Source organism: Sciurus carolinensis, chromosome 9 (assembly GCF_902686445.1).
Source record: "Sciurus carolinensis chromosome 9, mSciCar1.2, whole genome shotgun sequence".
In the NCBI taxonomy this organism is placed as follows: Eukaryota; Metazoa; Chordata; class Mammalia; order Rodentia; family Sciuridae; genus Sciurus; species Sciurus carolinensis.
This window is the reverse complement of record NC_062221.1, coordinates 5568574-5595653: the sequence shown is the minus strand read 5'-3', so window position 1 is coordinate 5595653 and position 27080 is coordinate 5568574. Positions and strand designations below refer to the sequence as shown.

Here is a 27080-nt window from a genome sequence, read left to right as displayed (position 1 = left end):
AAGGATTTTTCCTCTTTTTCTTAAAACTTAAACTGGCAAGTTTATGTATTGAAGAGTGAGAAGAGTCTCCACATCTAGGGCTCCAGATGGAGACTCTGACCACAAGCAGGCAGCCGTCTGCTGCGAGACCTGGCGTGTCCTGGGGCAGCCTCCGCCCAGCAGGCTCCCTGGCTGCCTTTGGTGGCGCTGCAGCTTCTTCCCGGGGTTGCTGGCACCCTGCCGGTTCCCTCCACCCTGCCGGTTCCCTCCTTCAGCCTTGCGTAGGGAAAGTTCTTTTCTTTTGTACTTTCTTCCAGCGCTCTGGGGAACAAAGTACATCCTCCTGTGACTGTTTTGGAAGCCAAGGCCCTGGGCCTCCAAGTGCTTGCAGTGAAACTCCAGCTGAGTGGCCTGCAGCCAAGTCAGGGCCCACAGCCCCACCTCCCTGGCAGAGCGTCTCCTCCCCAGGAACCAGCCTTTGAGTTGTCTGGGAATGTCTCTTCTCCTTGCCGGGTCCCCACCCTGAGCATGCACCCTGGCCTCTGCTAATGGCCTTATAATCATGGCATGACCAGCCGCCCAGCGTCCTGAGGGTTTCACCCACACCATCCTTTCTGGGAGAAGTACTAACGGGCAGGGTGCGGTCTGACCCAGGCGCCGGACAGTCATTCAGAGAAGGGCCTTGCACTTGGCTTACAGTCTAGGGCTTTCTGGAATTGTTTAATGACCGTCTTCCTCTAACTTTTGTCTCCTGCTATTTCCCTTGTGCAGAGCGGAGGCTGAAAAGCGAGTAATTACATCCCCAGTGTGGTCAAGGAAAGGGATGGGAGTGGATCTGAGCTTTCAACAGCCCTCCCTCCCCTCTCCCCCTCTCAGAGCCCGGGTTCTGCCCTGACCAGCACTTACCAGAAGACAGAAGGGGCCGAGCACCGGGAGAGAGGAGGTCCCTTAGTCATGAGTGGACTGGAGACTGAGCAAGAAGGTCTCAGTTGCCTTAGAACACGCAGGAGCTCTTGAAGGGAGGCAGTCCCCCTTGGACCTTGGGAAAACAGAGATAAAACAGCAGTAAGGCCATTGGAGCTCACCTGCAGCGCTAGACGTTTACTGCCAATCGCAGATTCTGGAAGAGTTCAGATTTCAGTGATTTCCGTGATGCCTTCCTTGCTTACAAAGAAGGAGACACAGAGGCAGCGAAGCCGGTGAAGGGTGCTGTGTGGGAGAAGTCCACGTTCTCACGTGTTTCCGCGTCCGTGTCAGATCAGCGGTACAGCAATTAAGCACAGACTGACTCCGAAGCCAATTGCTTTCATTGTTTTACAGCCCGGCGATCAGTAAAGGTTGCTTAAAACACAATCATGCAAATGCAGCTGTTGCTGTATGACTAGGGATCCTTGGTGGGAAAATAAATCTGTAGTTGACTGTGGAATAGTCATTTCACCTCCAGCCTCCTACCTGGCTAGGAATGTCATGGGATGAAGATGACATGGGCCACGCTGATCGGGGAGTGACAGCTCTGGACATCATCGGGTCACCCCCACTCACCCGGTGTGGAAGGAGCGTGTCCCACCCTGACTACAATGAGATGGCAGAACGACACTAGTCAAGGACTGACGGCAGTTTATCAGTCTCATGGCTCACAGCCCCGGGAGGGCCTGGCCACCTCACAGGGGCCTTGCTCGCAGGGACAGCATCGGCAAGCATGGGCTGCAGTGAAGTAGGCCTCGCTGTAAGCAGCGGATGGTGGGCCCGGGCTCCCAGGGGAGGATGCCATCATCTAGAGGGGACCTCGTGGGGACACAGATGGGCGGGAAGCCTTTCCCATGGGGAGGGGCATGTCGAGGCTGCCCTGGATGGACAACTTAGGCCTTACACTGCTGAGAACAGAAGAAGGTGAGCCGCCCGTTAGGGGGTCGCTATGGGCACGTCCCTGGGCTACACGACCAGGTGCAGAAACAGCATGGAAATGACATTAAGACACCATGACCGCAGAGACACGAATCTCTTCAGGGAGTGGGCCCCGAGTCCCTGAGGAACGCGCTTTTTGCCAAGAAGCGCACGAGGGCCTGCAGAAGGCGCAGGGCAGCAGCATCCAGGTCCCGAGTTTGTGCAGCGGCCGTCCAGGCCCTGAGAGGCCGGAGGTCGCCCCAGATCCCACAGCGAGAGCCCGCACCGCTCGCCTGAGCTCTCGCTTGCCTTGCCCTGGGTCTCAGGCCCTGCCGGCCCAGGGCCAAGGCCCAAATCTAGCCCCGGCCAGGCCCGGGCTGCAGCTCAGCACTGGCTCTCAGAGGGGGCCAGCACCCCTGAAGCCACATTAGCCAGCTTTCTGTCACTATAACGAACACCTGGCATAACCAACCTCCGAAAAAAGTGCTTGGTTAGGACCTCGAGGGTGAGTCAGGCGCGTGGCTGTGGGAGCCGAGTCCAGGTGCAGGGCAAGCTCTTCAGGGGACGGGCGGAAGTGCTTACTTGTGTTTAAGGACTATTCATTTATTCAGAGTAAACGGATTAAGGGCCCACCCGGGACAGAGGTCGGTAGTGATTCTGGTAAGACCCAAGGACAGCGTGGGTCTTGCTAGTTGGGCTGTCAGTTCTGAGTTGGTGGTGGACAGTGGGCAGCAGCAGCCAGGAAGGTGGCTGGCCAGGGACTCTCATTCACAGAGGGCCTTAAATGTGGACAAAATCTCCAGTGAGGTAAAACAACCCCAGAGAGAGACACCTGTGGGCTAAAAGTATGTTTGATTTGTAATTTTCATTGTGGTAAACGCTTAAAATATATCACAATTCTAATACCTGTTTCACCCATGTCTTTTTTAATGTATCAGGACCTTTAAAAATAGGAAGTGGCCAGTGGCCTTGACCTTCCTTAACTCCTGGGGACCCTGCTAGCCAAGCTACCTGGGGCCCATCCTCGCAGTCTAGTTGCTCTCCAGTCTCTGGTGAGCCCTGGACACCCCTCCTGGTGTGTGCTGAGCGCTCCTTCCTGTGGACGCCGGCTTGTTCTGTCCTGTGAACTCGATGCTCAGGGCTCTTTGGTACTTAATGCTCCAGCCAACTGAGTGACCCAGCGTGTACCCAGCCACAGAGAGAAAAATGAGCCTGTAAACTGCTAAAGGGAGCAGCGTGTTCTCTCCAGGACAGGGTGGACATTTTCGGGCTGTCCAGCACGAGTGTGTACCCCGAAGATATCGATCAGGGACCTGCTTCACCTCTCGCACTTGGCAAGCACAGCACAACGAAGCCGCCAACATGTCCTCGGGCCTGTTCCAGCTCTGCTTCCCAAGTGGCCTCTGAGAGTAGAGATAAAGGTCGCTGGGGCTCCAGGAAATCCATCACGGCTTAACTCTCCTCCCCAGTGAATTACTGTTTGCTAGGTACTATTTATTTGTGAGACACCAAGAAGTCTATCTTGTAAAATAAAAAGGAATTAAAACACTGTATCCTTAGGAATGGACAGCAATAAAAACAAAGGAAAACTTTTTTTCTTTTAAAAGAGAAAAGTCTAAGTTTTCTTGGATACAATTATCTCGACTGACAGCAACTAAGTACAAAAGCTGCATTATAAACTTCTTGACATTCTCATGGCAAGAAATGAACTTCTTCCGGAATAAATGGCTGCACAGGGGAGCTCAGAGTTCCCACACAACCCTGTTCAGAGCTTGGTTTTCGGGGGAAGATGTGCATAAACATCACTAGCTGTTCTGAGAACTGTTTGCAGAGTTTAAAGGCAATTGTGACCCCTTTTGTGATGACCCTGTGGACAGTGAGTCTCGGATCAGGACATCAGGAATCTTTATGTGTGTACGAGATCAGTTAAGAGAAAACCATGCTGACCCTAGAAGCTATTATGAGTTCAGCGGATACCTTAGTAGGACAGTGGAATCTCCGGAGCCTGTTAATGACCCAGTGAAGCATACAGTGTCCTGGAACAGGGAATCACTGTGCTGTACCTTCCTGCAGCAGGTGTGATGTTTCAGACGTGTTCTTCCAGACTGGAGATTGCTTAGGAAATAAGTATGTAAGAATCGTAAGGCGAGACAAGTCGCCGTTATGTCCTGCAGGAATTCTGACCTCATCTTCGGATTGTTGTCCTCGGATCCCTGAGTGACTTTTGAACCATAATTTGTGCTTAAAACCTACCAAGTAACTCTAACATGCAGGTTTAAGATATGAAACCTTAGACACAGCATAAAACGTAAGACTAGCAGATACTGGACATTGAAGTAACGTGGGACTTGATGACCCTAGTTTTGGCTCTGGGTAAATTAGTGCCTCTGCTTTACTCCCTGTTACGACTTGGATCTGGAATGTGCCCCAGTGGCTCATGTGTTGGCAGCTTGGTTCCCAGTGTAGCAGTGTTCAGAGGTTGGGCTTTGGGAAGGGATCAGATCCCGAGGACTCCGACCTCATCAATGGATCAATAATTCAAAGGCCTCATTGGGAGATAATGGGAATTGTAGGAGGTGGGACCTTCTTGAAGGAGTGGTCCTTGGGGTGTGCCCTGGGGACTCTATCTTGTCCCTGCCCTCCCGGCTCTCTCTCTGAGTAGCTTTCCTCAATCACTCTCTTCTGCCATGTTGCTCTGCCTCCCCTCAAGCCCAAAGCAATGGAGCCAGCCGACCATGGAGGGAAACCTCTGAAACCCTGAGCCAAAATAAGTCTCTCCTGCTCCAAGTTGTTTTTGTCAGATGTTTTGTCCCAGCGATAAAAACCTGACTCTCACATTCCCCATTGGAGGGATTCTCCGTTGGAGGGATGGATCAGGGAGATTCTTATACCTTGTCCTATCCACTCGGGAGTAGAGAACGCTGTATTGTTCTCAAGTTGGGGTGTAGCTCAGTGGCAAAGCGTCTGCCTTGCATTCCCAAAGCTCTGGATTCGACCCCCAGTTCCAAAAAAGACAAAAAAAAAAAAAAAAAAAAAAAAAAAAGAACCTCACCAAGGGAAAAAAAAAAAAAGATAAAAAAAAAATACTGTATTTTCCATCTTTTGCTCATGGAGGGGTACCAGTGGAACCTAATGCAGCTATCTATGAGAGGAATTAGGCAAAAAGAAAACACTTGTAACTTCGTTGTTTTACATTATTTATTTTGTACGACTTTGCTTTACATTCAAACTTCTTTGTCACCTAACCTGAAGGGAAGCCATGATTTTCCAGGTGCACATCAGGGTCAGGACTAGGGTGAAGAAAATAAGGCATTTCCACAGGGCCCACGACTTAAGGGGCTGTCCCAAACTCAGTAGCCGAGATTAGTAAGACTTTGCTACAAAAAAAAATTGGCACACCCGTATTTGTGGGCCAGTTGCCTGTATTTGCAAATAAGGTTTCACTAGAAGCAGGTCCAGACTTAGGGGTCGTGGAGCCAGGCAGGGCCACGCAGGGCAGGATCCTGTTTTCATTTAAATTTTTATAGTTCGTTTGCCATGGATTCTGTTGCATTGTGTTTTTTAAAAACTATACCATATATCTAAGTTGCCCTCCAACCTTCCTCCCCAAATTAAATTAGACTAAAAATTAAATGACTGAAATTAAATTAGAATTTAAAAATTAAAAATCTAAATTTAGAATCTTAATCTGCTAAAACCCATTGGCATTGGTTTGTTTTTTTTTTTATTTGCAGTGCTGGCCCTCAAACCCAGGGCCTTGTGCTTGCAAGGCAAGCACTCTACCAACTGAGCTATCTCCCTAGCCCAACCCATTAGCTTTAAATCTAACCATCCTCATTTATTTAAGGTTCTGTAAGTGGCTCCCTTAGTGTATCTCATGAAGCGTATGAGATTGTATTTGAAGAATCTCACCTCAGAAAAGAGCCTAGGCTACTGACACAGCATTATTCTATGTGAACATATGTGAAGTGCATAAACAGATATACTTTAAACACTTTTCAATCAAAAATTTTGTCGAATAACTGGAAACATTTCTAAACAAATATAAAAATAAAGGACCTGAAGCTATGATTTGGACACATTAAAATCATCTATGTTCAGTTCTTTTTTTAAAATGTGAGAAAGAGGGAGATGTTTCGCAGAGAGGTGTTTTTAAGGTTCCTGCATCTCCCTCTGCCCCAGCTCCCACCCTCCCTCAGTCCGACAGACGCCCACCCAGCTCTCCACACCCCAACCCATCAGCCCTTCTTCCCCAGGCCTCCCGGCTCACAGAACCGTGTCCATAACTCCTAGCGTGGCGAGTGGGTTCCACGGTGAGCTGGCCTCGAGCCGAAGCCTGCCAGGCCCTGGGTCCTGCGGCGCCCAGGCAGCTTGACAGTTTCCCGTGTGCTTTTCCTCTCATCTCGTTTTTATTGAGTATAACATTGTAGAGTGCATGGGTCACGTCACGGATCATGATCACCACACACACCTGGATCCTAGGTGACCTGTTCTCCGCTCTGTAGGTTTCCCTGTGCCTTCTGGGGTGTGTGCACACCACCCAGGTTCTACTGTGTGACTAGTGCCCTACCGCATGGGCCTAAGTCCGCCTCTGGCTGCTTCTCCAGCAAGCTCATGAGATCCCTGGCAGCACAGTTCCTTCCTTTCTTCTTGCTGCAGGGGCCACTGGGCAAGGGCCCCCGGGTGCCTGTTCTCTCGCTGCTCTGCAGATTTTTTTCAGGGTCCTTAGCATTGTAGAGGGTTGAATCCAAACCTGAGCGGCAGCTTCCTGAGGCCTTGGGGGGACTCACCTCTGCTCTGAGTCTGACCTTTGACCCACAACCTCAGCAGCCTGGACTGTGAGATGGGGAGCAGGGACCCAGAGCCGTGATGTCCTCAGGACTCAAAAAATCAGCACCCACGTCTTTATTTATAGTGAGAAACAAGACCACCCTATTAGGTGAATGTCTTTCATATATTTTTTAAAAGATTCTGTAATATTTATGTGACCTTTTTTCCAAGGAACTATGAATACATTTAAATAATGAATAGACTGTTGGGATTTTCAAATGAAGATTGTGGGATGAAAGAAAGAGCAAAGGGTACCCAAGGCAAACCTGGAAGGGAAAAGCCATCAGCTTCACCCTCTCTGCTTTTCCCCCAGGAAAACAACAGGAGGTAGGATAGCCAAATGGTTGAGGCTGCAGACTGTGGGTTCAAATGTGGGCTCTGCCGATTGCTCTGTGACCTCGGCAAGTGACGATGCCTCTACATGCCTCACCTCTGCCACCTAAGAATGGGGTGATTATTGCAGTGAGGTGAGCTTACAGGCACAGTGGCGTTGGACAATGCCAACGTGCAGCTACACTTAAGAAGTGGTAGATATCAATTAGAACAAAAAATCAATTAAAAAAATAGGAGTGGCAGCTGTTAGTGTAGTCTTGGGCTTCCTAAATTGTCACTATTCTCCTTCTCAGCAAATGAGATCAGTCAGACATTCCTAACTCCTAGGGCCTCAGCTTGGAGTCATGAAGATGAAAACATTCCTTAACTAGAGAGAGAGTGTTTGCAAAGGAGAGTGATGCTCAACATCAAGTAGGAGGAGATTAGGAAAATGAGACCAAATAGCCCAATGTCTTAGGATGTTTTAAATAAATGTATTCCTAGAGACACTGGCTTGTTTATCTGTTTTTCTTCTTGGAACTCTTCCTAGAGAAACAGGACAGGAGGCTTTACTGAAGTTACCGAGGCCTCTCCTGGGGTGTTGCTAAGGAGAGTTAGGAATCCAGGCTGCTGATTAAAATGAATTCTACATATTGTGCATAAATTAGGTTCTAATGAGGTGAGAAACTGCAGCAAAATAATCAGAGAAGGAAAACACTTTCTTTGAATAAAAGCACAAGCCAGGGAGGCTTTACCATCTCCAGCGTTTCTCTTCAGCTTCCCCTGAACAAAAAGGGAGCAGCAGAGAGCAGGAAGAGGGATTTCACATAGAACCTTCCAGCAACTGGCCCCCAAACAGCAGTGTGAGGAACAACCAGCTCTGAGCTTTGGAGGAGGGGCCCTGGGTGTCACAGCACCGGCCAGCCCCGAAGTCGAAGTCAGCACAGGGGCCCAGCAGGGATGTTGAGCCCAAGCCAGGGCCACATGGGTACAAAGTTAGGCCTTAGTGTGGAAGGTCCTGCCCGTCTCCTTTGCTTGTCTTTCAGACTCCTCTTAGAGAAGAGTAAGGGAAAAACCATCAGCTTTACCCGCTCTGCTTTTCCCCCAGGAAAAGCAACTTAGGTTGGCGGATGGGTTCAAATCTCACTCTGTTAATGAAAATAATTACTTTTGGATAGCGAAAGAGATGAAAGAGATATGCAGGAAGTTTGAGTATTTCAATGTGTTGGATTTTCCAAAACATGAGAGGCCCAGGGGGACTTCCTGGGAAAGGCAAATCCCAGGCCGTCAGTCCTGATAGGAGTCAACAGCACTGGGGGCTTGGGGGCTGGGTGGCCTGAGGGCCCCCTAACAAAGACCTGCCTGCAAACACGTTCCGGATGATCTACGCTGGGTTTGCAGGGATTTTTGAATTCCAGCTCTCCAAAAAGAAGATGTTACACTTAAGAAAATAATTCTGGCTTCTGCCACAAGTCCTAATGTTTTGGCAAAATTGAGCCAGTGTCCCTCTCTACCAAGAGACCACTGAGTAGAGAAGCCTGCTGTGAAGTTCAACACGGCCCTTGGGTCTGCCCCACACATACGCCTTCCCGCAGGGACAGGCGGATTAGGCGGCTCCTGCTTGCCTGGATGTTAAATTGGTGCAGGTGTCTTGGGGTGGGGACCTTGGGTCCTCTGGGATGTGGCTTCCAAGGCAGGCTGTATCCCTGTGTGCTTGAAGGCAGAAGGTGAAGCTGTGGAATCTCCTGGGAACATGAAAGGAAACAGCTTTAAGGTGGCTCCGGTCACTCACATGATGAACTTCTCCACAGGAGGGACCCTGTCTCGTTGATCACTGTGCCCCAAGTTCAGCACAGTGCATGGTACAAAGTTGATGCTCCATAGACATTTATCAAATGAATAAAAGATCAGAATACTGGAATGTTCCTCACCTCCAAAAGGAGCACAAGAAAGTACTTGCTGTTTTAAAAAGTAACTCGAGACTGGATGCCACCTCTCTCCACCAGAAACCCAAACCTCCCTGCATTCTATTGACACTTGTGGCTCCGGGGAAGTTCCAACCACCAGCACACTGGACAGGAAAATTACTGGACCATCTCTGGAAAGATGAGTCTGGCAGGAAATGAGCCAAGAGTCCAGCAACTGACAGGCAGCTGCAGCCTGCAGGAACAAGGAATTGCCACTTTCATATCTGAGCAGGATCAAGTGCTTAAATTGGGTCACGTCTGGCTTCCACGCACTCCATGAATAATTCTCGTGGGAAACAGCTGCTTCCACTTGGTTAAAAGGAAACTTTCAGGGTGTTCCAACGCACCCAGGTACATGTGTGAGGTACATGTGCCCAGGTTGTCCCCGGGACAGCGATGAGGACGGTGAATGCTAGCTGTTTGCAAACGCTGTTTATAAAGTAGGGATTCCAAAGTCGGTTGCCCCCAGTGCCTGGCAAACAAGGGACAGAAGAGAGGCCTGCTGGGAAAGTCAACAGGGACAGCCACTCCCCGACTCCAGTAAGTGAAGCTAACGCAGGGATCCAGGCCCAGTGTTGCTGCCTTCCTGTTTTTCAAGAGGAAGCCTGATATGCAGATTTATAGGGATATTTCCCAATTAAGCAACAAAGCAGGCCAATTTGAGCGGCAGATGGAGACCAAGGCCTCAGGATTTTGAAGTCTGCTGTTTTACCAGGTAGGGACTGACCTTCCCCTGTGAGCCTTCGGCTCTGGGACTAGAAATGCAAGACCCTCCCCCACCCCCCCCACCCCCACCCTGCACTACAAAGGACCCTGGAACCCTCTGAAATGTGTTTTAATTTTTTCTTGGCTTTATTCTTAATTAGGCACTTTGGATTCTTGACAAAGAACCATATACATGTAAAGTAGTCAATGACAGAGTGCCCGGTGGAAATGAATCAGTCGCATTAACATAACTCCCTGGCAGGCAGGCAGGCGCGGAGTCGTGTGCAGGTTGACGGGCTTGTGTTGGCTCCTGAGTAGGCTGTGGGCTTGGCTTGCACCGTAGGTAACCGATGAAAGTCCTAAACATGCTGCTGCACTCCCAACAGGGCTTCTGCAGAATGTCTGCATCACAACCATGGGAGGGACACGCACCCCTTGCCCAGAGCGATTTCGCTTTGAATGTGAGGAAATGAGAGGACTTTTCAGGCTTTGATCCCTGGACCAAATTGCTTTCTGTCTCACTATGAGGTCACAGAGAGGACATGGGAACCAACCGAGCAGAGGATGGGAACCTGCACTGGCCGAACTGAGCCCTGGTCTGGCTCTTGCCTCGCTGTCATGACAATAAGGGAAACAGAGACCAGGATGTTATCACTTTGATTCTGCTTGTGTGTCTTACTCTGTGTATGGGGTGGGGGGGGACGTGACAAAAGTCCAGCTAATTCTGATTTGAAATTTTCAGTTGTGAAGGGGGATATTGATATCTATGCTGCAGGGCTTGGGCGGGCTCTGGTCTTTTCCTGTAGTTTTACTGGTGCGTTATACTCGTACATAGTGGCGGGATGCGTGGTTACAGGAGATAACCCTGTGCTTTGGCCGGTGTCCCTCCCCAGCACTCCCCCTCCCGCCCCTGGTTCCTTCCTCTACTGTTCTTTTGACTTTCATGAGACCCACCCCCATCTTTCTTTTCCTTTTTCTTCTCTGGGGAGAGCAAACACAGGACAATGAACCTTCTGAGTTTGGTTTATCTCACTTAACACAATGGTCTCTAGTTCCATCCATTTTCTTGCAAATGACAGAATTTCATCCTTCTTTATGGCTGAATAAAAACTCCACTGTGTCTACATACTGAGGTACCAGATGTGCAAGAGTTTCCTCCCCACTGTCAGAGACACAGGCAGAAGAAGCAGGCACAGGCGGCGGCTGCAGTTCCACTCCCAGTTTTACACCCAGAGAGCAAAGCAGGCCACGCAGAGCTCTGTACCATGGTGCATGACAGCCCAGCCAAAACAGACCGAATGTCCGTCAGTTGACGAATGCACAGGTAAAATGTGGTACACACCTACCCACACGACACCACTTGGCAACAAAAGGAAAAAGGACTAGCCAGGGATCTCAGCTACCGGGGAGGCCGAGGCAGAAGGGCAGCAAGCTCAAGGCCAGCCTCAACTTAGGGAGACCCTGTTTCAAAATAGATAATAAGATAAAAGGGTAAAGCTATTGCCTAGCATGTGTGAGGTCCTGGGTTCAATCCCTGCTACCATGAGAGAAGAAAAATGAGATGCGGTATTGATACTTGCTGCAGCACCGTCCTATTGCGTGACGTCTGGGTCCATGTTCTATGTCTCACGGATCTGTAAGTCCACAGAGACACAAAGTAGATTGTGGTTGCTTAGGATGGAGACAGAGAGTGACTGGTAATGGGTCCTGGGTTTCTTTTTGAGCTGACAAAATAGAGTTCAGAGTATAGCCTTGTCCTGGGTTCAGTCTCCAGCACTGTTTAAAAAAAAAAAAAAGGAAAAGTTCCGAAAGCAACCACCTCCTGAATACCCCAGGCGTTGAATTCGGTACTGAGCGCGTGTGAATTGTGCCCCAGGTGGGCGAGGTCTCCGTAGGGCCGATTCCCTTAAACAGTGATAGCGAACTGTCTCAGAGCAGAACCTCCGCACAGGTCCAAGTGTCAACTTATTTAGTTCTGTCAGGACCCAAGGAGGGTACCCTGGCAAGAAGCAGAGCCTTAAGCCAAGCTATGGCCCCTGGCAGGCCCCAGAGGAGACTGCCCAAGGCCACAGAGCCCTTCAGTGGTACGGCTGTGGAGTGACCCCAGGCCTGGCTCTGGCACGGAAAGTTTCCACCCTACACTGTTGAAACCTGGAAACTGGTAACGTCTTCAGTTTCAGATTCAGCGGGCCCTGTTTCTGTTTCTGATCTCGCCCTGCTGCTAACAGCCCAGTGGTCTGGCAAGCTTCTGAGCTCGGGCTTCTCACATGTTCAAGGGAGACCATGATCGTGCTTGGCTGGTGTTTAGCTCAGGGACTGTCTACTAAGCGCTCTCAACCCTGAGGTCCTTCTAATGCAGTGTTATCACCGGGCTGAGAACTGCAAAGCCTACACACGCCCAAGGGCAGGCGGCTGAACGCCAGGGAGGTCAGTCGGCTTGTTATTCTGCAAAGGCAGAAGTGTGTTTTCCACGTAAAAAACCTGAGTAAGCCAGTGGTCTGGCCAGCTCCCTTTTACATAACATAACTTAAAATTAAAGTTTTAAATGAGGTTAAAAATATTTGCCACACGCACTAAGCATTCGAAGTGTGGAGGGTTTGCTTTTCATTTCATGAAAATAAGCAAAGCGTAGGTGGAGAAGGAAATGTGTCACTTTCCCAGCGTTGGCCTGCAAGGGCAGAGTGACCTTACACAAGAAGAAAAATGCCAGTAATTTCCAAACTAATCTAATTTTAAATTTCTGGGTCTTTTATTTCGTTGTGCAGAGACACACTTTTTTTTGGAAGGAAAAAACCCAGCAACGCTGGTGATAAGCGAAATCGCACAGCCTGGCTGGCAGGCGCCCCGCAGCCCCGTGAGCTCATTTGGAGGCAGGGAGCATGGCCAGGCCCGCCGGCCGAGTGCCCCGGATGCTCCTCTGAGCACACTTGGTGACGGGCACAGACAGTTTGCTGTGGCATGATTCAATCTGTTCTTTCACTCCCTGTTACTTTTCTCCTAGGGCCTGGTGAACCTGCTCCGGATTTCTACAGTGGGAAACACCCAGCCATCTGTCCTGCTGTGTGCTGGTCGCCTTTGATTCCCCCACTCTCCCCATAGACAGGCCATGGGTGCCTTCGCTGACTCAGGAGGTTTCCTCCAAAGCACCTCTTTAACCTTTGCTTGTAACCTCTCAACCACCACTGATCCAAGCTACCCCCCTCTCCTGCCAGGAATGTAGCAGTAGCCTTCTAATGTTGTCCCGCTGGGCTTCCTTGAAGTCAGTTCTCCACCGAAGAACCAGAGAAATCTTTACTGAAAAGACGAGTCGGGTCAATCCCCTGCCTGGAAGCTATCTTTGGTCTGAGTCTGAATATACCATTAGAATATTAAGAAGGTTTGAAACATCATTAATCGTCAGTGAAGGTAAAATTAAAGCTACTGTAAGATACTACTACACACCCACAGAATGGCTAATGTTTAAAAAATTAAAGACCAACAGTGTCAAAGGTCAATGAGGATGCAGAGGAACTACAACTTCCACACCCTGCTAGTGGAAGGGAATATATAACGACTCTGGAAACGTGTTGGGCAATATCTAATGAAGCTGAGTATATGCTTACTGTAGGACCCGGCTGTTCCACTTCTAGGTGCATATCCAGGACAGATGAGGCCCTGCGGCCTCCAAAAGACGTCCAGGAATTTTAAAATGGGGAGTGGGGGTGTAGCTCAGTGCTGGAGTGTGTGTGTAGCTGCGTGAGGCCCTGGGTTCAGTTCCCAGCACCACCTGAATAAGAAAGAGCGGGAGGAAAGGAGGGAGGAAGATATTTGCACTAGCTTTGTCTATAATAGACAAATATCGACAGCAAGTCAAATGTCTTTCATAGTATTCATACAACCACACTTGACCAGCAATGAAAAAGGTTGGATGACCAGGACGGGCAACTGCATGACCCACCTCACGGCTGCGGCAAGTAAAGACAGGTCCCAGTCTGAACCGTGATTCTACCTAAAACTGCTCAAGAAGAGGAAGCAGCAGGCATTGGACTTCCCCTCTGCTAGGGACCAGGGACCAGCGGTTAGACCAAGAATGAGCAAGAGGGGACTTGGAGGTTTGGAAATGCCACTCATCGTAAACTGGGCTGGGTGGGTGGTTGTTTCATGAGTCGTGTGATTGTGTGTGTGTGTGTGTGTGTGTGTGTGTGTGTGTGTGTGTGTTAAGCTGTGTGCTTTCTGTGGAGTTACAATGTTGTGTCTTACTTAAGTCACAAGAGGCGCCGGCATCTCCACGCACTGACAGCAGCGTCTCCCCGTCCCACGTGGTCTGCCTCCCGCCTTCCTGCCTGCATCTCACACTCATTCCTATTCTTTACTTTTTTTTTTCCCAGTACCAAGGGCACTTAACCCCTGAGCCACATCCCCAACCCTTTTTTATATTTTATTTAGAGACAGGGTCTCACTGAGTTGCTTAAGGCCTCGCTAAATTGCTGAGGCTGGGTTTGGTCTTGTGATCCTCCAGCCTCAGCCTCCCGAGCCGCTGGGATTACAGGCGTGATCGGTGGCCACCGGTCATAGGGAGTTTCTTCTGGCTGCCTTGCCCATAGTCTGGAGTTACCTAAGCTGGGTTGCCAGCTTCTCTATGCTGCCTGGAGCCCTGTAATAAGCACCTTCTGCTTAACCTTGGGGAGTGTGTGCCCTTCTGATGGGGAATGTACTGTGTGGAGGTGCACTAAGCGCCGGGACCCTAACTGAGTTGGGAGCGCTTGCAGGCCTCCTGCGCAGGTGGTGGGTGGAACGTGAGCTGAAGCAGGTGGAGGCAGGAGGAGTAGGAGGCTTAGGGAAGAAGGAAGAGTATACACCATGGAGGAGCCAGGACATGCAGGACTCCAAGTCAGGATGGCCCTGACCCAGGACGACAGTGTGGAAGGACGGCCGAGGCTGTGGCAGCGTCCCAGCAAACACACGTGCCTGCCTGCTGCCGGTCTGCGGGGCGCAGGGCTAGGGTTTCCCTGCTTCTCCTCCGATCTTCCTTCCCTTCTTCTGGCCTCAGCACACACACCTTCCCTTGGAGGAGTCACTTCTCCTCCATCCGGGGATGCTGATGGGGACGCTGATGAGGCTGCTGATGCCAATCAGAGCCTCTTCTCCCTGGTGATGGGTGGGCTCTTGTCCTAGGCCTGACCACTCCTGGTAGCCAGTCTCATGCCCGTGGCCACTGGTCTGACTGCCTGCAGTGGATGCAGACCTGTCAGAGTGCTCTCTGGGGACTTCTAGAGTTTGGGACTGCCTTGCAGGTTCTGGTGGTCACTTTCTGCCCCCACACCCACACCCGAGAAGGAAGCCCGCTGTGGTGAAGAGAATTAAATCCAGCAGAAAAAAGTACTGAGCAGAGGTGGACGAGGAGGGAGAGAGGCCCAGAGACGGAAGAGCAGCGGGGTTCAGCAAGGCCAAGTCAGCACCAGGCCCTGAGCCCGCGGCAGCCCTGGTTCCTCGGCCCCCTGCCCGGTCCAACCAGCGGGCCCACTTGCCACCCACTTGCCTGTGCAAGTTGTGACTCCATGTTTCAGTCAACATTTCTCCTCTTCTTCCGTGTGTTTTGACTATGGTGTCATGTTCCATTGAACATCCTCTTTATCAATTGACGGTTAGGCCATTTCCAGCCTATCAGACGTGGTTGGTCAGGACTCAGAAGGAAGTGAGGAGGGTGGTGGTGGCCTACTGCTTGCAGAGGCGGGAAGATGGAGGTGGAGAGGCAGAGGAGGAAGGGCACAGAAAGGATAAGGATTAGCCTTTGAGCTCCTTGGTGGGAGCTGGCAGTGGTAGGAACAGAAGTAGTTTCAAAAGGAGAGTCTCTGCCTCCTGGGTGTAATGGCAGGCCACTGAGAAGGAGGAGAGGGTGCTCACGTATATTGAAAGAGTGGCTAAAAAGCAGGAAGGAGACTGTCACGGACAGAACCACGGGCAGCCACATGGACATTGCAGTTCTGTGACACGCTGCTTTCCGAGCCCATGTTAGCAGTGGTGGGAAGAAGGGCCATCCCCAGCGTCATCTGAACCAGCCTGGAGGCCTCAGCAGGAGGCAAACTACAGAAAGGCATGGGATGCCCTGATGGCCGATGGAGAAAACCAAGAGCAGCTGAGCGGGTGGTGAGGCCGGGCCGGGTGCAGAGGGCTGCGGTGTGTATGGGGGGCAGTGAATCTCCTTCCCTGCTCCTCCTCCGAGTAGGGATTTCCCTTGCCAATTGGATGTATGTTTAGGAAAGGGACAGGAGGAGAGCCTCATCTTTCAGAGGATGAAAGAGGAGGCAACGAATCCTGTGATAAAAGACAAGAAGAAAAATAACCTGACCTTACTTAGATGTCAGCAGGAGAGGTAAAATGGGGAACAGGGTGTTTCTAAAGTATTGGAGGAAATGAAAGAAGATGAATGCACTTGGCCACACAAGCACTACAAAGGGCTACAGGTGTCTCACTCCAATTAATCTAAGTTTTCAATGAACTTAGATAATTTTTGCATCAATATGAAACACAGTGGGTTATAATGTAAAATGCTCTTGTGGATAAAGTAAAATCAGCAGAATTCAGTTTCTGAGCACCTACCTACTCCAGGTATGTGTGAGATACTTTGCAAACATTCACTTAAAAAAAATACTATGAAGTAGACACTAAGGGGCAGGGGTGTGTGGGCGTGGGGGAGGGGGTGCATCATTCATCCAGCTGGACGGGTGCTGTTTTACCTTTAGCCTCACCCGGGCAGTTCCTAAGGGAACCCTGATGTCCTTCAGATAGCCACTCCCCACTCCTCCACTGTCCTGTACTGAGGGACCTGTCCCTCCTAGGACAGCTGGTGGGTCCTCCCTGGTCTCAGTATGAAATGGTCTGTGTGTGTGGAATGCAAGGCCCAGTTCTAGTGCGTGCGTTTAGGAACCAACATGGCAAACTCTAACACAGTGAGAAGGAGAAAGCACGGAAGGGGCCTTGGGACGGGCTTCTCACCCTTAGGAAAGGACAGGGCCTCTCCTCCCGCAGATGCTTCTGTGTGTGGGCCGGAGCCCGCAAGCGCTGGATCTTCCTGTGACTGTGCAGGTGCAGCGGGGCCAAGCCACCTCTAGGAAGAGGCCGGGCAGCCCCCCCAGGCAGCCCTAGCTGGCCTTGGGCTTGGGGCAGACGGGGCTTTTCCTCGGTGTTTGGTCCTGCGTTGCGTGGGTGTTCCAACAGTCACCACCAAAGGCCCAGGAGCGCAGAGCGTGAAGACCTGAGATGCGAACCCGTGCACGAGATTCTAAGTGGGATGTAGGAATCAACACACACCCGGAAAAGGTTCAGCCTCATCGGGAGGCAAAGAAAGGAAAACTAATCAAGACTGAGACCTTGTCTTTTGAAGTCCTGATTCGTTTAAAAAGACAACAACAAGAACAACAACCGTAGAGTTATATAAGCAAAGATTTTCACAAAAGTTTTTTGGGGGGCTGGGATTGTGACTTAGTGACAGAGTGCTTGCCTAGCATGTGTGAGGCACTGGGTTCGATTCTCAGCACCACATATAAATAAATAACTAAAATAAAAGGTCCATCAACAACTAATAAAATATTTTTTAAAACTTGGGGTGGGAAGGGTACTGGGGATTGAACCCAGCAGTGCTTTATGAATAAGCAATGCCCCAGCCCTTTTTAAATTTTTTATTTGAGACGGGATCTCACTAGATAGCTAAGGGTCTTGCTAAGTTGCTGAGGTTGGCCTCAAACTTGTGATCCTCCTGCCTTAGTCTCCTGGATTACAGGCATGCACACTGTGCCTGGGAAGATGTTTTTCCCAGTGGTAAGTGTTATCATGCGTTTCAGATATTTGAGAAGGTAAACTGTCATAGTTCTTTAAAAATAATGGCAGCTATAATTCATCTATCATTTGTTGAGAGCTTACTACATTGGCAAGTGTTAAGAAAGCAAGCAAACACTTTTAACTGTTAGCTCAGTGAAGTGGACGTGATCATCTTCAGTTTGCAGGTAAGGTGTAGAGCGACGCACTGATCTGCTGAGGTCTAGTGGGTGCAAAGGGCGGTTCCCCTGCCCCTCACTACAAGTGAACCCAAAGCATGCCTCAGGCACTGATGAGGGGGCACCCAAAAATTGAGAACAAAGATTGATAATAAAATGTGAAATTTGACAGCCAAAAAATAAAAGCATTAATCATGGGTAGCACCCAATATTAGTCTTCCTTACAACCTAGTTTCAGCTGGAGGTCGTGTTTATTTTGCTATATTTATTTTGCGAGGGGATGGAGGGTATCAGACCCTCGTGGCCAAAGTCCTCTAAGGGTCTCCCTCTGGCCCATGGAGCCGGGGTTCAGCCCTACCCAACCCCAAAGCCTGTGCTGATAGCCGACCACAGTCATCCAACTTAGAAAGCAATTTCACAAATTAAATTAATAGCCTCAGAATCATTTCTCCATCTATTAAATCAAATATTGCAAAAAATTGTAAAAACTTAAGAATAAATGCATTAAAGACAGAGTTCTTTACAAAAGTAAAAAAATAGAAATTAATACAAATGTTTAACTCGGGACCTTTATAATTATATTATATAGTGCAACCACTACAAATAGTCTTTATGAAAACTTTTTATGAAGTGGGAAACTGATTATGAAATGCCAAGTGAAAAAAAATGACATATGAAATCATTTATAAAAAGTATTCAGCTGGGTTCAGTGGCACACACCTATAATCCCAGGGGTTCAGGAGGCTGAGGCAGGAGGATCCCAGTTTCAAAGTCAGCCTCAGCAACTTAGTGAGACCCTGTCTCAAAATAAAATATAAGAAAAGGACTGGAGATGTGGCTCAGCGGTTGAGTGCACTTGGGTTCAATCCCGGGTACACACACAAAAAAATAGTAGTCATAAAAAAACAGTAGTTTGAGCTGTGAAAAAGTAAAATTTTAAGTGTGTAGAAGAAATACTTTAGAACACTTACAGGGACTGGGTCTTGATATAATGGTTCTATGCATTCTGAGTCGAAACTGTGCTTTCATTCAAAGTCAGGGTGAGCCCTTCTTCCCACCCATGTGGGCTCTAGCTCAGTCTTACCCCCGTAAACCTCAGTAACTGATTTTCTTCAGCTTCTTACATATTCTGTGATGAGGGTGTTCTCTAATGATAGTATGTTTAGGGTAGAAATAACCCTAAAAATCTTTATTTTTAAAAAGGTGTAAAAGTCTTGGAAGAGCCTTTGGATAATGAGATTAGGGGAAGGTGGACTGGCTTCCACCTGGAGACAGCTGCACTTCTGAGGGCTCAGGACCGAGCTGGGAGAAGGCTCCTGCCTGGCCCGGAGCAGGGTCTGCAGCACCACCTGGCTCAGACCTTTGCTGCTGTGAGCCCGTGTGATTCAGTACTTGGTTTAGGGCGCAGGGTTGGTAGATTATTCAGAGTTGACATACTCATGAAGCATCTGGGTAGCTCACTAGACCCAGAAATATCAATGTAGGTACAGAACTCTGAAGCTCTAAGGAGCTAAATAGCACAAGAAAATACAGTAATGGAGTAAATCTATGACGCTCATTATCATAACATCAACACTCACTCCCTGTCTTGGAATGCTCAGGTGTCTGTACTGCCGAATGGTCTCTCCTCCATCTCCTCCAGACACCTCTGGCTGCTCCTGTCTGCTTTAAGGCTCTTCACTCTGACTGCTCCAAAACACGCATGCTCTCCTGGTCTGCTCAGACCCTCTCCTCTTCTCTCTACACCGGTCCCTGGGCAATCTCACCTCCTCCATTAGTTCTTGTTATCTTTTTTTAGAGTTTGGATTGGGAATGTCCCCGCAAAGGCTCCTGTGTTGATGAGTTTGTCCATAGTTGCTACCACTATTAGGAAGTGGTAGAAAGTTTAGGAGGTGGGCCTGGTTGGAAGAAGTAGGTCATTAGGGGGGTGTGTCTTTGAAGGGTAGATTTTGTCCCTGGACCCTCTCTCTCTCTCTCTCTTTCTCTCTCTCTGCTTCCTGGCTGCGGTGAGGTGGGCAGCTTTCCTGTGCTCTGTCTGAGGAGCCATGAGAGTCTGCCTCACTCAGGCCCAGAGCAACAGCGTTGGCCAGCCATGGACTGAATCCTCTGATACCATGTGCCCAAACAATCTTTCCTCCTTGAGAGCTTGTTTGGAGGTTCTAGCAGGGGAGCGCAGCTACTCGTATACCCTTGACCGAAGAACGGTCCTCCTCTATCAGGGAAGGTCGTCCTCTTCGACCAAGCGCGCAGCTTCGGGAGGGACGCACATGGAGCAGTGAGGGAGGAAGGGGACACCCGCCTAGTCAGCCAGATCAGCCGAATCAACCCTGGCCATCAGTGGGGTGACAGATGTCGCAGCCAGATCGCCCTCACATCCCAATCTTTCCTCCTTGAAGCTGATTTTCTCAGGTATTTTGTCACAGCAACAGAAAACTAACACAGCTTCGTATCCTAATCACTCTCTACCAGCCCCTTTGATGACTTAGAAATAAAAGTTTTCATTGGCTTTCATTTTGAACAGCAAATGATTCTTAGAGATGTTTATCCAGGGACATTTAAAATGATGTGCTACCCTTTAGTTACCTTTTCTACTGGCCTGTCTGAAAGCTCAAATTTCAGCATAACAATGCACTAACTGTCTCTTGCTTTTGTGGTGCTTCCTCCAAAGGCATTTCGCCATCGTTTCAGCAGTGGTGAAGTCAAATGAGTATTTCAGAAGGGCCTGGAGAAGCACCACAAGCTGAAGAAGACGCTTGGGTGCCGTCCCTCCATAGCGTACCAGCTGGCCCTCCCTTGCAGGTGAAAGAGAATGACTTGATAACCCAAATTTCCTTCCAAAGCACATTCTGCCTGTCCTCGCAAGTGGTTGAGGTCAGTGTGGTTCTCGTTGCTTTGCCTTGTCTGAGATGGAGGGTTTTGTGGCTCTCGCGTCGGATCTATTACCCGGCCCCCCCAGCTGCTTCCCCTTCCTCTTTGCCTCTCGGAGCCTCTCTCAGCTCTTGCGGGCCATTCTTGGTTTGCTGCATAGCTCTACTGCCTATCGACCTGTCTCTTCCCCTGCCCTTGCTGTGTTTGTCCAGAGACAGACAATCATTTGGGCTTAATAAATCTATGTGAGTGTCAGCTCTGTAGGACAAGCTGTACTCGGCACTGAGTACTGAGGGGTTATGGGATGGGACTTTCAGAAGTCATTCTGTCCCCTTTGCCTGATTTCCAGGCCTGGCTTGAGCTGTCAGCCTCGGTCGCTCTGTGGCTGGAGCTCAGGGTCAAAACCAGTCAGGGGCAGGCGCTGGTGAGTTTGTTCTTGATCCCAACCTTTATTGCAACTTTGATTCATTGGTACAAATTGGGGTATAAAAAAGTTGAATTCAAAATGAAACATTCCAAATGCTCCCAGTCACTCCAGGCTCTTTGGAATGTTCTTTCTTAGATCAAACACTCCCTCCCCATCCAGCAACCTTCTCAGGCAGTAACACAACTTAAAACCCACATATATCATCACTTTCCATTGACAATTGACTTTTTGTGGAGCCGAGTGGAAAAGATTGAGACACCCCAAGATCATAACCAGCCCATTGTTATTTGTTCCCTCTTTCGCAGCAAGTTAGATGATAATTCTTCATTATTATCAAATACTGGCATTGCTTTTAACCTTCAGATGTAATTTTTTGCTTCAAGTTGCAAGCAAAGGGGAGCAGACGTTATTTGGCTTTCATTAAAACTAGCCTTGTGTTTTCCTCATGAGTTTACTTGGTACCACATGAAAGCGCCTCATGAATAGTCAATGCACCGAGCCAATGTCGTCCATTCAAGAGCAGGGAGGGTTCCGTGGGGTACAGGCCTGGCCGATGGGGAGCGGTGAGCGACACCCACAGACTGCCACAGCAGCACCATCTGCGGGAGAGGCCGGAGCCCCTCCGAGCGCTCTTCCTCTCCTTTAGAACTTCCATGGACCTGCCTGGGAGAGCCCGCTCCTCCAGATGCCAAGTGGCGGGCACACACACACACCAACAGCTCCCGTGCATGCAAAATGTGCAGATGGCCACAGGAGAAGGAGCCAGGGCTGGTGCTCAGACAGATTCTGAGCCCTGAGAACTCCTATGCAAAAAAAAAAAAGCCACAGAGAACGACTATGCAAAAAGGAGCCTCTTAGAACTGGAACTTATTTAGACTTCAGAAACAGTGGTTTAGTAAAGTTAAGAAAAAACAGCTTGTAGAACTTCGACTTAAAAAAAAAAAAAAAGATCCCTTTAGAAAACAAACATCTGAAAGGAAATGATTTTAGCCAGCAGCTTTATCACCAGACTCGTTTTTTTTCTGTACGTCTCCCACCACATCTGGACCACATTGTCCCAAGCTGATGTGGTGTGAGAGAACTGAAGAATGGGCCTCCTTAAATTCATGAACAGCTGCCTGATTCTTTTTAGGAAAGAAAAATAAGTAGAATTTAAGGGTAAGCACTGTACAATAAGTTAGAACACATTTTCAGATATTTAATGTACTCGTAGAACATATAGAGACAGATTTGCAACAGGTATCTCCAGACGTTTTCGTTAAGACTGTTGATTTCAGATTACCTTACAGAACTAACGTGCTCAGATTCAGACCATCTTTGGGTCTGAGGGCTTCGAGATTTGGAGCCTTTGCCACATGAAGACACTCGAGAGAGCTAGTCAAGCCACTTGACCTGGACATTGGGATATTAATTGCACTAGGAAATGGCCAGGAAAGGACCAGCTTCAATCTTGGCATGGAATTTGAGGGTGCCGCTCAGATATCCTGAGGGAGCTGCTGAGGGGGCTGCTGGCGATGAGGTACCCCTAAATTTGAAAGATGCCTCTTTGGGAGGTGTAGGTGTTTGGACAGCAATAAAGCCAAGGGCGCTGAGGAGATTGCCCAACGAAGGTGCACAGAGACAAAGCAGAGGGTGGTCAGCAGGGTCAACGGTGCCCAGGCAAGTCAGGTAAGGAGTCAGCGTGGTGGGGCACACCTATAACTCCAGGGGCCTGGGAGGCTGAGGCAGGAGGATCGCAAGTCCAAACCAGCCTCACCAACTTAGCAAGGCCCTGAGCAACTCAGAGAAACCCTATCTTTAAATAAAATGCAAAAAAGGGCTGTGGATATGGCTCAGTGGTTAAGTGCCCCTGTGTTCAATCCTGGTACCAAAAAAAAAAAAAAAAAAAAAAAACAGGTAATGACTCAAAGGGGAATTTACCATGAAAACCTTTCTGTGACTTCGAGGCAGTGGGAGGTGGTGGGGAGCGGAGGGCAAGGAGCCAGCGCACTCTGGCAGAGCGGTGGGAAAGGAGGCAGCCAGTCAAGTCAGACATGAGGGAGGACCGAGTGGGTAGCTGGAGGGACCGTTACTTTAGATCGGCACGTCTCGATGCTGGCTGCGATTTAGAATCGCCTGGGGAGCTTTAAAAGTCTTTGACACCTTGGCTCTCCCCAGTTCTGACTTCAGTGTTATGAGCTACGGCTTGGGCACGGTACCATTTTAAAACTCCCCCCAGATGCTCTTAATGAGAAGCCAGAGCTGAGAACAACTGGGGAGGAAAAATAATTTCCTTGAAAACCGGGAGTGAGGGGGGCGTGATACATGTGAGGACCGAGCCTCGGAGCAGCGCTACTGGGCACACCGAGGCGGGGACTGTGGTCAGTGACAGGCTGGGTCCTGCAGTGGAGGCCGGGCTCCGGACCCACAGCTGGAGAAGACTCTGTGGCCAGGGAAAGGGGAGCAGGGTGGGGCCCAGGGCTGAGGGTCTGCTCTTGGGAAGGCAGGGTCACCTTCCCGTGCATCCTCTAGTCCCTGGGAATCAGCAGGGGCAAAGCGGGGAGAGGACACACCACTCTGAGGGCCTGGTTGCCACTCTGGCCGCCTCGGTGCCCCAGGACGTGAGCCTGGTGGCTCCCGGCAGAACATGAAGGAAAAGCAGCACTTCTTTGAGCAGAGAGTTTACATTCTTCACATCCTGCCGTTAGGAAAATTCAAAGTTGAGAAAGTCAAGACCATGGGAAGCACCAGTTGGTTGGGGGTGGGGTGGCAAAGAAACCCATCAAACCCTTGTACACAGTTCTCTTTCTGGTACTGGGACTGAACCCAGGGCACTGAACCATGGAGCTCAACCCCAGCTCTTTCAATTTTTTATTTTGAGACAGGGTCTCGCTACGTTGCGGATCCTGGCCTGGAGCTTGCTATCCTCCTGCCTCAGCCTCCCAAATCTTTGGGATGACGAGTGTGTGCCACCACACCCTAGCAGTTACATTCTCTAAAAGACAAAACAGACATGAACAAAAACCATTACTGGTTGAAAACTTTAAAGTCCATAATAAGGAGAATACCATTCTATATATTTAAATGAGTAAAAAGTAATTAATATTTTTATCATATTTCCTTCCTAAAAACATTGCAGGACCTTCCTCCCGGGGCTTTCAGGGAGATGCTTATAAAACTACTCACAGACTGATTTCCACCCTGCCCACAGCGGCCCGGCCAGTACACGAGACCTTTCTGGCTTTAGAACTGGGTAAGTGTTGTGTGGATGCCAGCTGGCCGTTTTGAAGTGGTGGGCAGAGTGGGTGGGAGTATCCAGCTGGGTGGTACGGGGACCCCCAGCCAGGCTTGCAGGAGCTGGGGGCCTCTGGAGTAAGGCTGGAGTAGGGCCTGCTGGCTTTACAGCTCTCCTACCACCATCCAGAGCTGCTCCAGGGTGATCAAGGGCTCGCTTTCATGAGCCCCACGGGAAAAGGGTCCTGTCTTGTCTATGAGGCAGGTTCATAGCCGGGAGCCAAGGTGTGAAGCCACCAAGAAGACCTTCCTGTGACTTGTCTCTACTGTGGCGCAGTGGGGTGTCCCCTCACCTCGGGACTTCCTAAATCCCTGCCCCCCTTTCCTATCCTGGGGTTGTTCTGGCATCTCTTGGAAATGGGACACCTCTTTTTCCTTGAGGCTAGTAACCCAAGCGGCCTCCCCTCCCATGACATTGGTCCTCCAGTGTCTTTTTCTCCTTTCGCCCTCAAACAGAATAAAGTAAGTTGAGTACATACCTTAACTCTCAGGCCAAGAACTTCCAGCACCTCAATTTAAATAAAAAGCATGCTTTGCCCTTTAGAAGCAGAGAACTCCCCTGACCACACAGGCCAGGCTCTGCCAGGGGGAGGCTGCCCCGCTCCCCATTGCCTCCTGATTTGCTCAGAGCCAATCTTCACATGCTCCACGGATGAAAGGTCACCTTCTTGGGGAGATGCAAAAGCACTACGTCTACAATAGAAGAAGCAAGAATGTCCTGAGCACTAAGCCCTCAACGCACGCTTGCCGAGGTGATGAATGAATGAAGACAAGCAGATTTCTTTTCTTTAATAATTGAAAAAATCCTCCTCCCCACCACCGTCTTCTTTTCCTGCCTTACTGGAATCGAGCACGTGTGTATATTGCAGAGCGAGGTGCAAAGCCCTGGATCAAAGTGGTAGAGCCCCAGGGACTAGCAAAGCAAGGCTTCGGCTCAATCATAAGCTCTCATCAATGAACAGAGCTTACCAAGCAAAGACCAGAAGAATCGACTTCCCGTGTGGTTTCCACAACCACATGGTGCATCAGTCCAACCCCACCATGGAAAGGTCCTCGGGATTGAGCTGGCTCGTGTGCCTGAGAGGGACACGGGTAGCGAGTGCATGCTACAGGTCCTGATATAACACAGCGAGCTCCTCTTTCCAGACAGAATAGGATGGGTTCGTGTTTGGTTCCTTTTCAACATTTATTCCAGGTTGCAGGTGGCACGGTCTCTGTACAGAGCCACATAAAAAAGAAGTTCTGTCTCCAAAGCCTTGAAGATGAATGCACACCTTTGCTCTTGAAGAACCAGACCGGATCCATGGCACCTGACAGAAGGTGTCCCAGAGACCCTCTGGGTGAACCTGTTCTGCAGAGCTCCTCATGCTGACCCCTCCCACATCCCTCCTACAGATCCCTGCAGCTGTCTCTCTTCTCCTCTCAGCTGTGACACTTCCTCTGAGACACACTGCCACAGCTCCTGTGCCTGCCGGCCGGTTCCACCAGTCTGCTCCAGGAGATTGCAGAGCCCTCCACCTGCCACCTGGCTTCCCACGGAACAGTTGGTAGAGCGCCCGGGAGGTGTTCCCTCCCTTGGACTGTTGTGGGACATTTCGGGTGGACTGAAGTCTCCACCCTGTTCTGCAAGCGTTCCTGGGTGGGGAAGGTTCTCTCCAGGGACAGTTTGGGCAGCTAGGCCTCAAGAGAGAGAAGAAGTGAGGGTGAGAGGGGGCTCGTTTTCCTATGGTCAGCCCACTAGGGACAGCTGCGTAGATTAAAATGGGAACCCCACATGCACCGTGTCGATGGCAACCAAAGCAAATGCTTTTCCCCGTGAGGCTGGAGCTACAGCCTTCAGGTTTCAGTGAGCTTGCTGGTCTGCCCACAGTCCCCACTCTGGTTGTCTGGGGCCCTACAGAACGCAGGCAGTTCCCCTCACTTGAAACCCCACGCCAGCGTGTGCGCCGGACTCCTCAGGGTATCCATGTTCTTCAACCTGCTATCTCCACTCCCAGGAGTCCAACCAGAGAGACAGAGATGTGGACAAGTATTCATGCAGATGCTGCTCTGTTAAAACAGTGAAGTGGATGTAGCCTAAGGGTCACCAAATCAAGACATGGTTCAACATGTCTGATTAAAGTTACTTGATGACATTGCACCTCTGCTAGAAAGTGGGTAGCAAAGCATATTTCATGACTGAAAATGTTTGGGGGGGTTTAGTATTAAATAAAATCACAAATAGAAAAAAATTGGGAGGGGATATTAGAGACTGAACCCAGGAGTTTTTACCACTGAGCTACACCCCAGCCCCTTTGTTTTCTTATTTTGAGTTTGGGGTCTCGCTAAGTTGCTGAGACTGTTCTCAAACTTGCAATCCTCCTGTCGTAGCCTCCCTAGTCATGAGGATAACAGGCTTGTGTCACTGCACCCAGCAAATAAATACAGAGATTCTTTCCTTTTTCTTTTTTCTTTTCTTTCTTGTTTTTTTTTTTTTTTTTTTTTGGTGGTGCTGGGGATGGGACTCAAAGTCTACTGCATGCTAGGCAAGTGCTCTACCACTGAACCATATTGCCAGCTTGAAAAAATTTTGAGGTTTGTTAATTTTGTGTAAATATGAGTATGTGCTCATAAATGTATGCACATTTGGTTCCCACTCAACAGCAGAAATATGCTATTTATAGCTCTGCATTTGCTCATGAATACATAATAATATCAATCGTAAATGAATAATATTATCGTAAAATAAATGAAAAAAATATTTTTAAGCAGAGGAATTGATGAGAAAGAAAGCTGAAGTTCCCTGGGGTGGCAAAGTGAACTAAGGGACAGCTCGGGCCCAGCTCCCGAGAGCCATGCCTCGGCTTCCTGGTCCCGAGTGTG

At 49.5% G+C, this 27080-nt stretch overlaps 1 long non-coding RNA gene across 3 annotated transcripts; it reads left to right on the top strand.

The window, feature by feature from the left end:
• Positions 1 to 9351: 9351 nt before the first annotated feature.
• On the top strand, positions 9352 to 24170 carry LOC124993050 (uncharacterized). 3 transcript variants are annotated; one of them, XR_007110230.1, is made up of 4 exons: positions 9352 to 9687; positions 10064 to 11001; positions 12679 to 13768; positions 24064 to 24170. It is a non-coding gene; the product is annotated as an uncharacterized LOC124993050 (long non-coding RNA). The 3 variants fall into 3 exon arrangements; XR_007110231.1 differs by lacking the exon at positions 24064 to 24170 and having other exon boundaries at positions 10757 to 11001; positions 12679 to 14125; XR_007110229.1 differs by lacking the exon at positions 24064 to 24170 and having other exon boundaries at positions 12679 to 14125.
• The last annotated feature ends 2910 nt before the right edge of the window (positions 24171 to 27080 follow it).